General features: G+C 40.1%; 1 long non-coding RNA gene across 1 annotated transcript; it reads right to left on the reverse strand.

Moving 5' to 3' along the window:
• Positions 1–540: 540 nt before the first annotated feature.
• On the reverse strand, positions 541–10,501 carry LOC117062175. The gene is made up of 3 exons (XR_004428235.1): positions 10,441–10,501; positions 2,785–2,921; positions 541–2,481 (listed from the first exon to the last, which is right to left on the reverse strand). It is a non-coding gene; the product is annotated as an uncharacterized LOC117062175 (long non-coding RNA).
• Between the last annotated feature and the right edge of the window lie 2,122 nt (positions 10,502–12,623).

The raw sequence follows: 12,623 nt of genomic DNA on the forward strand, positions 1-12,623 counted from the left end.
AACATATATTTATACAAAGGCCTGTATGCAAATGTTTATAGAAGCTTTTTTACATAATTGCCCCAAACTGAAAATGTCACAATGTCTATCCACTAGTTAATGGGTAAACAAATTATGGTGCTGGAATTATATGCTGGAATACTACTCAGCAGTAAAAAGGGACAACCTACTGATAATATGAATGACAAGGGTGCATTTCAAAAGCATTGAAACAAGTAAAAGAAGCCAGATACAGAAGATTATATACTGTATGATTCCATGTATATGACATCTGCAACAGATAAAACTATAGTGACAAAGGAGATGAGATTGACTAACGAAGGGCATAAGGAAACTCTTTTAGGATGATGGAAATATCCCAAATCTTATTGGTGATGGTGGTGATGTCAGTATATAAGTTTGTCAAACTCGTAGAAGTGTATACTTAAGAAGGGTGATTTTTACTGTGTATAAATCATACATTAATAGACCTAACTTAAAACAAACAAAAAGCAATACAGACTTTTTCTCCTCTACTTTGCCCTGAAAAAGGCAGAAGGATGTGAAAATAGATTTTATTTGTTTAAAAACTGAAATTTCAGAGATTTTAGCCCGTGAAGTGACAACACAAACACAAAAAATTAAATGTAGCTTGGTTTGATGTGACACATGATATATCAATAAGGAGTTTTGGGGTGCATTTTAAGCACTAGAAGTTGTTTGAATAACAAGGATAGAAAGGGGAATTCAGGAGGTTCTGCTTTAGAAATGCAGAGCACATAGCAATAAGCCTGGTCTTCTGGTGGCTATTTCAACCTTTTAAAGGACAGTTATAGTTGGATCTTGTGTAAAATGGGCCTGAAATACCCAAATTCCTACATGAAAGACAAGGGGTTGTTGTAACCATAGCAAGGAAGCAGCTTATCAATGTTTCTTAAAGTGTGGCCCTGGACTGACTTAATCAAAAGTTCAGGGAATGGGGTCCAGGAATCTGCAGTTTTAATAAACACCTTAGGAGACTCTTATGTATACTCAAATTGGAAGAACATGGCACTTTGGACTTAATATGTTTGATAAATTGTGAATTTTGTGAAATTCATAATTTTTCTATATGCCTATAATTTATTTACATGTGCATAGTTTATATCAGAGATTCTTTACATTGAAGTGCTACTTGAGAGTCCATTATCACTCCCAGCAATCCCCCGCCACTTCAGAGACCTTGAATTTCTCCTTTATGATGTACTAGAAAATTCTTCCTGGCCATAGCAAACTCATCTTAGATGTTTGCAACTTGACTGTGGGGCATGGCCACTTCGCTGTAGTCACTGCATGGAACTCCTAGACACAGCCCCTAAGTAGGAGGCTGCTCTTCACCCACAACTTCCAACCAGGCTTTATTCTCTATATCCACCACACAAGACTGCATGTGCAGATCGAACTTTGCTGAAAGCATGGGCTAATTAAAGCAGAAACTCCAAAAATTAATGCTGCTTTCGGGGGTCTCCTCATACACATGCATTTGTTCCAAACCTGGCTTTCTGTTGTCTATTCTTCTGTCTTGGATATATTTATTTTCACTTCTTTTCACCTTCTTACCCGCAGAAATTGGTCTCAGTCCAGGACTCACTGCCTCCCCCATTGTATTTGTCAGCTATTGTTGCAATAATTCTTTGTAACAAACTACCCTAAAACTTAGTGCTTTAACAATAGTAATGTATTCATCTTCATAAGTCTGCATGGCATTTGGGGCTTGGCTCCAAACTAAGCTGGACCCAGGTCTACTCCACTGGTCTCTCAGCCTCCTTGGAAGAATGGTCTACCTGGAGCATGTTCTTCTCATGGCAATAACAGAAATGCAAGAGGGCAAGGTCTGCCACACCTACATATTTCAAGTCTCTGCCTTCCTATGTCTACAAACAGCTCTGTAGCCAAAGTATGTCACATAGCCAAGTTCAAAGTGCAAGGATTGGAAAGCACACTTCACATACCATGAGGTCACAGCTAGAGTGTGGATGTGTATGCTACCACAGGAGAGAGAAGCATTGTGATCATACATTCAGTCAGCCATACCCGTCATGAGTATTTCTTTCCCACCTGAGTAACTAAGTCTAGAGAAATGCCTTGGTGCTTCACAAGGACAGGAATTGATAATTACAAACCCTTGAATTTATATAGTCTGGTCCAGTCCTGGGCCAATATGGATGATCCACTCTGTTCCTTTTGGTGAGTGATCCAAAAGGGGATTTGCAAACATGTATGCATAAATGCAGAAACAGATGCTAGCACATGTGCCTGTGCACACTTATATACATGAGCATGTGTACATGTGAACTCTTAAGTACAAAGAAGAGGATTTTCCTAACCACTTTAGAAATTGCAAAGAATTCTATTTCATAATGATTTCAGGACTTCACATTGTACTGAGAAATTTCAGTGCCTTTTCTTCAAAGTTGCCTCTGCCTTCTTCATAACCAAACTCCAGGAGCCAGATCTCTGAACCTGTAAATAGCAAATTCTCTTAAATGCACAAAGCCCCTTGCAAAGCTTTGAGAATGCTGTTATAAAATTCTTACCCAAAGTTCATTACTTTCATTTTCTTTCTAGGGGGAAGAGAGGGAGTAATTTTATTTTTCCAATTGTTCGTAATTCTTCTAATTCAGGAAGAAATAGAGGCAGTGCATAGCACTGACCCTGGAACTGCCAAGTAACTTGCCATGTGCTCTGAAACAATCTGCTTCTCCTCTCTAAGTCTCACAGTGTTTTAGGTGGCATCTTGGACCAGGCACTGCCTTGGTTACTTACACCAGGGACTCTCAGTGGCCATTTGTACCAGGTGGACTCTGAAGTCACTTTCTTCCTGTGTTCTCAGTGGGCACTTACACCAAGGGTTGTCTTCAGTCACTTCATTTCCATTTTCTATAATGTTCTGCCTCTTTTCTCTGTAGAGAATGTTTACACAATTTTATAATCAGAACAATCTAAACAACCAGGTGGCAATAGTAAGCACAAATGCAAAGTATCACTTTGTATCACTAACAATAGATAAAATTATTTCACATGGTGGAGACCAGCATATTCTTAATGGTCAGCAAGTATAGAATAAGATTTCAGATTTCTTATGTTTTTATTTGGATGATAATTTTTTAATATAATGTAATTATAAGATAATCCGGCTAACCCCCTTTGGCATTTTAGGGCCTACACTTGCATTTGTGTCTATCAAACCAGCACAAAGTAATGCTATCTTGCAACTGAGAAAAAGTAAGATGCATATTTGTATATAAATGATTCATTGCTACCAAATAAATGCCAAACAACTGGTATCCTCTTAAAGCAAGTGTTACACAGTGGTTCAAATAAAAGTTGTGGGAGAATTCAGTCCTCACATAGAATGTAGTTTTGCCAATGAACCAGATTGAAAACAACCTGTCTTAGCTGTCAGTATTGTATTTGTTTTCAGAGTAGTGCTGTAGTTTCATTAAATTATCATCTGTTGGGCATCACCTACCAGTACTGACATGGTCGCTGGTTTTAGACCACATATCTCACTGAGCTTGACTGTTAAGTTAGATTTAAAAAAAAAAAATATTTGAAGGTATCAGAAAGCAACCACACCATCCAAGACTTGAGGGGCTAAGCATGAGAAAGAAATAAAAAGCAATTAGATCAGGGTAATACTCCCTATCATTTTCTCTCTTGAGACATTTAATAATTATAAGCAAAAAATTATAAGCAAAAAGCACAGGGTCTAGGACCATGCAGGAAGGTGCAGCTTAGAGAGCTTGTAAGAGTCTTATAAGGCTAGAGAAACAAAATGTGGAATTCAGGGCTAGCAAGACAACCCGGATTAAAAGGTTTAAGATCCCAGAGGAAATAGAACGGCTGAAAAGTGAGACTGATAGTTTTTTTTTTTTTTTTTTCCCATTAAGGCAGTTGCTGGTTCCTAAGTCATTCAAATCAGAGAAATTAAAAAACAAAAAACAAAAACTACATAGTGAGAGACAGGTAAGAAGCTAAAAAGTGAAAGTCTCATTGTGCTGAGGAGTCAAAAATTGGAGGTCAGGCTTAGCAAAGAGTTGGAGCTTTGAAAAATACCTCCAGGCTTTCAGTTGAGACTTCTGACAGACTGCAGATAGGAGTGATGGCAAAGCAGAAATAAACTATCTTCAAAAAACCTAAAATCCAGCCTAAAAGTATCACATTACCTAATTGGATTAGGGTGATCTGCCCCTAATCTGTCTGCCAGCAGAAAATTAAATTGTCTTTGAAGAAGGAAAACATCACATAGAGTTTCTATAATTTTTCATATACAATGTCTAGCATCTGAATAAAAATCTCTAGGTCATGTCAATACATAGAACTAAGTGACAGAAAATAAAAAGTGAAAAACAGAAACAGATTAGACCTACAGAAGATTGAGATATTGGTGTTATCAGACACAGGTTATAAAATAATTGTGGTTATTTTATAATCATCCTTAAAAAATGATAATCATCCTTTAAAAAGATGACAAAATGGAGAATTTCATCAAAGACCTGGAATCTGTTACAAACTTTTAGAACTTAAAGACAAATTAATTGACATACAAATGGTTCATAAGCACATAAAAATGCTCAGCATCATTAGTCATTGGGGAAATGCAAACCAAAACCACAGTGAAACACCACTTCACACCCACCAATATGCCTAAAATAAAAAAGGCAGCAACAAAGTTTGGCCAGGATGTGGAAAATTGAAACCCTCGTACCTTGCTGGGGGTGCAAAATTGTGCTGAAACATTGAAAAACAGTTAGGCAGTTTATCAAAATGTTAAATATAGTTACTATACGACCCAGAAATTCCACTCCGTGGTACATACCCACGAGAATTGAAAACATATATCTACACATATACTTGTACAGCAATGTTTATAGCAATATTATTCACAATAGCCAAAAAGCACAAACAACCAAAATGTTCATCAACTTATAAATGGATAAGCAAAATGTGATATATCTATATATGGGAATACTATTCTGCCATAAAAAGGAATGAAGTACCGACATGTGCTGCAACATGATTGAGCCTTGATAACAAAGGCCAAGTGAAAGAAGCCAGTCATGAAAGGCTACCTATTGTATGATTCCATTTATATGAAATGTCCAGAATAGGCAACTCATACAGACAGAAAGTAGTGTTTAGTGGTTGCCAGGGTCTGGAAGAGGAGAGAATAGGGGATGACTGCTAATGTACTTGGAGTTTCTTTTTGGGATGATGAAAATGTTCCGAAATTAGATTGTGGTGATGGTTGTATGACTCTAGGACTATACTAAAAAACTACTGAATTACACACTATAAAAGATTTTATGGTATGTAGATTTAGTTCCCAAAAGTTATTATTTAATTAAAAGAAAAAAATTAATTAATTTAAATTAATAATTCAGTACGTGAGTTTAACAACTGCTGAGGGAATTAGTGAACTGGAAAACTTCTCGGGAAAAAAATATTCCAATTGAATCACAAAGAAAAAATATAATGGAAAATGTAGGGAAAAAACCTAAAAGATACAGGGAACATTGTGAAAAGGTTTACATATGTGTAATTGGAGTCTTCAAAAAAGAGAGATGGCAGAAGAAATATTTAAAGAAATACTAATAATTTACAAAAATCAGTTTTAAAAAAACCACAGATTCAAAAGTTTCTTTGAACCCAAGCAATTTAAATACAAAGCAAAACCACATGTTGATCCATCTAGGGAAACTGCTGAAAAACAAAGATCAAAGAGACACTCTTAAAAGAAGCTCTGGGGAAAAAATACACATTGCTTTCAAAGGAGCAATAGAAGGATTGACAGATGGTGCCTTTCTAATAGACAAAGAAGTGACATTGTGAAGTGCTGAAAAAATAAACTGACAAATTATACTACTACACTCAGTGAAAATATCTTTCAAAAATGAAAGCAAGAAAAAGACATTAAAAAACAAACCAAAGGAACTTGTTTCCAATCTGCTTACAGTAATATAAATACTAAAGGGAGGGAAAATGGCCCAAGATGAAAATTTGAAAATAAAGGGGAGGAGAACTGAAGACTATTATGGGAAAGGGTCAATTTAGGAGTAAAGTGGGGGAGGGAAGATGGTCCACTAGACACAGCCAGGTAAAACAGCTCCCACCAAGGGATTGAGACAACTGACATGCTCCTAACAGATCTTCAGAGGGAAGGCACTGAGAGTGAACAAGGGAAGACACAGAAGTTGGGCTGAAGCGGAAGGAAGCTGGTAACCCTACATAGGGCTCTTGCACACCATGGCTTGTTCCTGACCCCCAATGGCTCTGGGGAAATGAGTGAGTTGAACTGGCAAGGAGGAACCTGTTCTTGCCATGACACTCGAGTTGGCAGGGAGAGCTGCTTAGAGAAGCGGTAGGGGCAGTACACCAGCTGATGTGGAGCCCAGAGGGTTTGATATGGGAGCATTTGTAGTGGAGCACAGCTAGGGATGGCAATCCCCCTAGGCTCTCCTTGCTCCCATAGGAGACTTTAGTTCTAGGGGAGCTGTAGAAACTGAACTCTGCAGGGTGGTCTTGCCAATCAGATGGAACCAGTCCGACCTGAGCACTACTTGGTATGCTGGCCCCTCCCGGGACCCCAGCCTGTTCACACCTGCTTGCAGGGCAGTCTAGGGTGCCCTGGCTGGTATCATACCTTCTGCACTCGTGGACCACGCTTGACTGGTGGAGAGCTACAATGGGGTGGCCCGTATGGCCACACACCAAGCCCACACACTCCCTCCCCATACTGTAGCTCCCCCTGGGTCCACCACAGCTCCCCACATGGCTTTGCCGGTGCATGTCTGCACAGGCAGATTTTGCTTTCCTTGCCCCACCAGCATGGTGAAGTGCAGTCTCCCACTCCCCCACCCCCGCCCGTTACCAACCATCGTTGCAGATGGAGCCTTGGTGGGCACAAAGCCAGCCAGCCCCACCTCTAGCAGTGCACCACCCTTATGCTAGCATTGCACAGAGAACAGTGGGTTTTCCCCAACCCTGAGCAACCACTCCTAATTGTGGAGCATAGAGAAGGCACCCAGACCTGCACCCACCAGCATCCTGCCTCCAGCAAACACCACCTCCAGTGCAACTGCCCACACAGTCACCAGCACAACCACCCCACACCCTGCCCTCTTGCCCCAGCTGCATTGCCTCTGCCAATGTGGTGAACACCCACAGAGGGGCAGGCAACCTGGCACCTGCTAGCACTCTGACGCAGCTGCCACTATGAGGTCAAATCTCACTGTCACCCCACTATGAAACACTTTGGCTGACACCACCTATTGGAGTGTAGTGACCAGTGGTCTGGGGGCACCATGGCCCCTTAACACAGTGAATCCTTAACCCCAAGGAGCCAGAGAACAAAGCCAGGACCCAATACAAGTCCCCCAGAGTTAGAGCACACAGTCCAGGAGCTGGGAGCTGAGCATTGACCCTCTTAAATCTTCCGAAAATGAAGCCAGGCCGGGTGCAGTGGCTCACGCCTGTAATCCCAGCACTTTGGGAGGCCAAGGCGGGCAGATCACTTGAGGTCAGGAGTTTGAAGCCAGCCTGGTCCACATGGTGAAACCCAGTCTCTACTAAAAATACAAAAAAACAGCTGGGCATGGTGGTGGGGCACGCTTGTAACACCAGCTACTTGGGAGGCTGAGGCAGGAGAACTGCTTGAACTCAGGAGGTGAAGATTGCAGTTAGCCAAGATCACGCCACTGCACTCCAGCCTGGCCAACACAGCAAGACTCTGTCTCAAAAATAAAGACAAAAATAAAAACAAAAACGAAGCTAGTCAGCTGAATCTACCTTATACAACAATCAAACCCTCAAGGTCATCAAATAGGATAAAAGAAAAAAATTTTAAAGGTCAGCAGACTCAAAGATTGAAGGTAGATAAGCCCACAAAGATGAGGAAGAACCAGTGCAAAAACCCTGACAACTCAAAAAGCCAGAGTGCTTTCTTTCCTCCAAACAATCACATTGTCTCTTCAGCAAGGGTTCTGAACCGGGCTGAGATGGCTGAAACATCAGAAATAGAATTCAGAATATGGGTAGGAATGAAGGTCATTGAGCTACAGGAATATATTGAAACCCAATACAAGGAAGATAAAAACCATGATAAAACAATGCAGGAACTGACAGAGAAAAGAGCCAGTATAGAAAAGAACATAATCGACCTAATAGAGTTGAAAAAGACACTACGAGAAGTTCATAATGCAATCACAAGTATTAATAGCAAGAATAGACCAAATGGAGGAAAGAATCTCAGAGTTTGATGACTGGCTTTCTGAAGTATGACAGTCAGATAAGAATAGAAAAAAAAGAATAAAAAGAAATGAACAAAACCTCCAAAAAATATGGGATTATGTAAATAGACCAAATCTGTGACTCATTGGTGTACCTGAAAGAGATGCGAAGAATGGAACCAACTTGGAAGACGTATTTCAGAATATCATCCATGAAAACTTCCCCAACCTTGCTAGAGAGACCAGCATTCAAATTCAAAAAATCCAGAGAACCCCAATACAACACTTCATAAGAAAATCATCCCCAAGACACTTGATCATCAGATTATCTAAGGTCAAAATGAAAGAAAAAATTTTAAAGGCAGCTAGAGGGAAAGGTCAGGTCACCTACAAAGGGAATCCTATCAGACTAACAGCAATCCTCTCAGCAAAAACCCTACAAGCCAGAAGAGATTGGAGGCCAATATTACATTCTTGAAGAAAAGAAATTCCAGCCCAGAATTTCATATCTGGCCAAACTAAGCTTCATAAGTGAAGGACAAATAAAATCCTTTTCAGACAAGCAAATGCTGACAGAATTTGTTACCATGAGACTTGCCTTACAAGAGATCCTGAAGAAAGCGCTAATTATGGAAAGGAAAGACGATTACTGACCACTACAAAAACACACTGAAGTACACAGACCAGTGACACTATAAAGCAACCACATAAACAAGTCTGCAAAATAACCCACTTACATCATGAGGACAGGATCAAATTCACACATATTAATACTAACCTTCAAAGTAAATGTGCTAAATGCTCCAATTAAAAGACACAGAGGTCAGGTGCAGTGGCTCACCCTATAATCCCAGAACTTTGGGAGGCCAAGGCAGGCAGATTGCTTAAGGCCAGCAGTGTGAGACCAGCCTGGCCAACATGGTGAAACCCCGTGTCTACTAAAATTACAAAAATTAGCTGGGTGTGGTGGTGCACACCTGTAATCCCAGCTACTTGGGAGACTGAGGCATGAGAATTGCTTGAAAACAGGAGGCGGAGGTCACAGTGAACCATGATCACGCCACCGCACTCCAGCCTGGGTGGCAAAGCAAGACTCTGTCTCAGAAAAATAAAAAAAGACACAGAGAGCAAGGTGGATAAAGAATCAAACCTGGCTGGGCATGGTGGCTTACGCCTGTAATCCCAGCAATTTGGGAGACTGAGGCAGGCAGGTCACTTGAGGTCATGAGTTTGGGACCAGCCTGGCCAACATGGTGAAACCCTGTCTACTAAAAATACAAAAGTTGGCCGGGTGTAGTGGCATGTACCTGTAGTCCCAGCTACTTGGGAGGCTGAGGCAGGAGAATGGCTTGAACCCAGGAGGTGGAGGTTGCAGTGAGCTGAGATCATGCCACTGCACTCCAGCTTGGGCCACAGAGTGACAGAGTGAGACTCTGTATCACAAAAAAAAAAAAAAAGAAAAGAAAAACAAGACCCTTTGAGATGCTGTCTTCAAAAGACCCGTCTCACATGCAACAACACGCACAGGCTTAAAATAAAGGGATGGAGAAAAATTTACCAAGCAAATGGAAAACAGAAAAAAGCAGAGGTTGCAACCCTAGTTTCAGACAAAACAGACTTTAAACCAACAAAGACTGAAAAAGACAAAGAAGGGCATTATACAGTGGTAAAGGGTTCAATTCAACAAGAAGATCTAACTATCCTAAATATATATGCACCCAACACTGGAGCACCCAGATTCATAAAGCAAGTTCTTAGGGATCTTCAAAGAGACTTAGACTCCCACACAATAGTAGTGTGAGACTTTAACACCCCACTGACAATATTAGGCAGATCAAGACAGAAAATTAATAAACATATTCAGGACATGAACTAAGCACGGGATCAAATGGACCTGATAAATATCTGCAGGACTCTTCTCTGAGAAACAACAGAATATACACATCTTCTAAAATTGATCACATAATCAGAAGTAAAACACTCCTCAGCAAATGCAAAATAACTGAAATCATAACAATCTCTCAGACCATAGTGCAATCAAATTAGAAATCAAGATTAAGAAGTTTACTCGAAACTATACAATTACATGGAAATTGAATACCCTGCTCCTGAATGACATTTGGGTAAATAATGAAATTAAGGCAAAAATCAGAAGTTCTTTGAAACGAATGAGAACAAAGATGCAACATACCAGAATCTCTGGGACACAGCTGAGTCAGGATTAAAAGAAAATTTACAGCACTAAATGTCCACATCAAAAAGTTAGAAAGCTCTCAAGTCAACAACCTCACATCACAACTAAAAGAACTAGAGAACCAAGAGCAAACAAATTCCAAAGCTAGCAGAAGACAGGAAATAATCAAAACCATAGCTGAACTAAAGGAAATTGAGACACAAAAAACCATTCAAAAGATCAGTGAATCCAGGAGCTGGTTTTTAAAAAAGATTTATAACATAGATAGACCACTAGCTAGACTAATGAAGAAGAAAAGAGAGAAGATTCAAATAAACAGAATCAGAAACAACAAGGGGGATATTACCACTGACCCCACAGAAATACAAACAACCATCAGAGAGTATTATGAACACCTGTATGCACATAAACTAGAAAAACAAAGAAGGATAAATTCCTATGAACATACACCCTCCCAAGACTGAACCAGGAAGAAATTGAATCCTGCAGACAAATAACAAGCTCTGAAATTGAGTCAGGAATAAATAGCCTAACAACCAAAAAAAAAAAAAAAAAGCCAAGGACAGGATAGATTCACAGCTGAATTCTACCAGATGTACAAAAGGAGCTGGTACCATCCCTGCTTAAACTATTCCAAGAAATTGAGGAGGAGGAGGAACTCCTCCCTAACTCATTCTATGAGGCTTAGATCATCCTAATACCAAAATCTGGCAGAGACACAACAAAAAAAGAAAACTTCAGGTCAATATGTTTGATGAACATCAATGCAAAAATTCTTAACAAAATACTGGCAAACTGAATCCAGCATCACATCAAAAAGCTTATCCACCATGATCAAGTAGACTTTATTCCTGGGATGCAAGGTTGGTTCAACATACACAAATCAGTGAATGTGATTTATCACATAAACAGAACTAAAGACAAAAAACACATGATTATGTCAATAGATACTGTAAAGACTTTTGATAAAATTCAATCATCCTTCATATCAAAAAATCTGAGTAAACTAGGTATTGAGGGAACATACTTCAAAATAATAAGAGCCATCTATGACAAACCCACAGATGACATGATACTGAATGGGCAAAAGCTGGAAGCATTCCCCTTGAAAACTGGCACAAGACAAGGATGCCCTCTCCCACCACTCCTATTCAACATGGTATTGGAAGTCCTGGCCAGGACAATCAGGCAAGAGAAAGAAATCAAGGGCATCCAAATAGGAAAAGAGGAAGTCAAACTATCCCTGTTTGCAGAGACATGATTCTACATCTAGAAAACCATGCAGTCTCAGCTCAAAACCTTCTTCTTCTTCTTCTTTTTTTTTTTAACGGAATCTCGCTCTGTCGCCCAGGCCGGAGTACAGTGGCGCCATCTCAGCTCTCTACAACCTCTGCCTCCCGGGTTCACGCTATTCTCCTGCCCCAGCCTCCCGAGTAGCTGGGACTACAGGTGCCCACCAACATGCACGGCTAATTTTTTGTATTTTTAGTAGAGATGGGGTTTCACCATGTTAGCAAGGACGGTCTCGATCTCCTGACCTCGTGATCCGCCCGCCTCGGCCTCCCAAAATGCTGAGATTACAGGCATGAGCCACCTTGCCGGACCCAAAACCTTCTTAAGCTGATGAACAACTTTAGCAATGTCTCAGGATACAAAATCAGTGTACGAAAATCACTAACCTTTCTGTACACCAACAACAGTCAAGCCAAGAGTCAAATCAGGAATGCAATCCCATTCACAATTCCCACCAAAAAATTAAAATACATAAGAATACAGCTAACCAGGAAGGTGAAAGATCTCTATAAGGAGAGCTACAAAATCTTGCTCAAAGAAAGCAGACATGACACAAACAATTTGGAAAAACATTCCATGCCCATGGATAGGAAGAACCAATATTGTTAAAATGGCCATACTGCTCAAAACAATACATAGATTCAATGCTGTTCCTATCAAACTACCAGTGAAATTTTTCACAGAACGAGAAAAAACTATTTAAAAATTCATGTTGAACCAAAAAATAGCCCACATAATAAAAGCAATCCTAAGCAAAAGGAACAAAGCTGGAGGCATCACAATACGTGACTTCAAACTATACTACAGTAACCAAAATAGCATGGTACTGGTACAAAAACAGACGCAGAGACAAATGGAACAGAATAGAGAACCCGGAAATGAAGAGA

This window comes from Trachypithecus francoisi, unplaced genomic scaffold (assembly GCF_009764315.1).
Source record: "Trachypithecus francoisi isolate TF-2019V2 unplaced genomic scaffold, Tfra_2.0 Lachesis_group17, whole genome shotgun sequence".
NCBI classification, from domain to species: Eukaryota; Metazoa; Chordata; class Mammalia; order Primates; family Cercopithecidae; genus Trachypithecus; species Trachypithecus francoisi.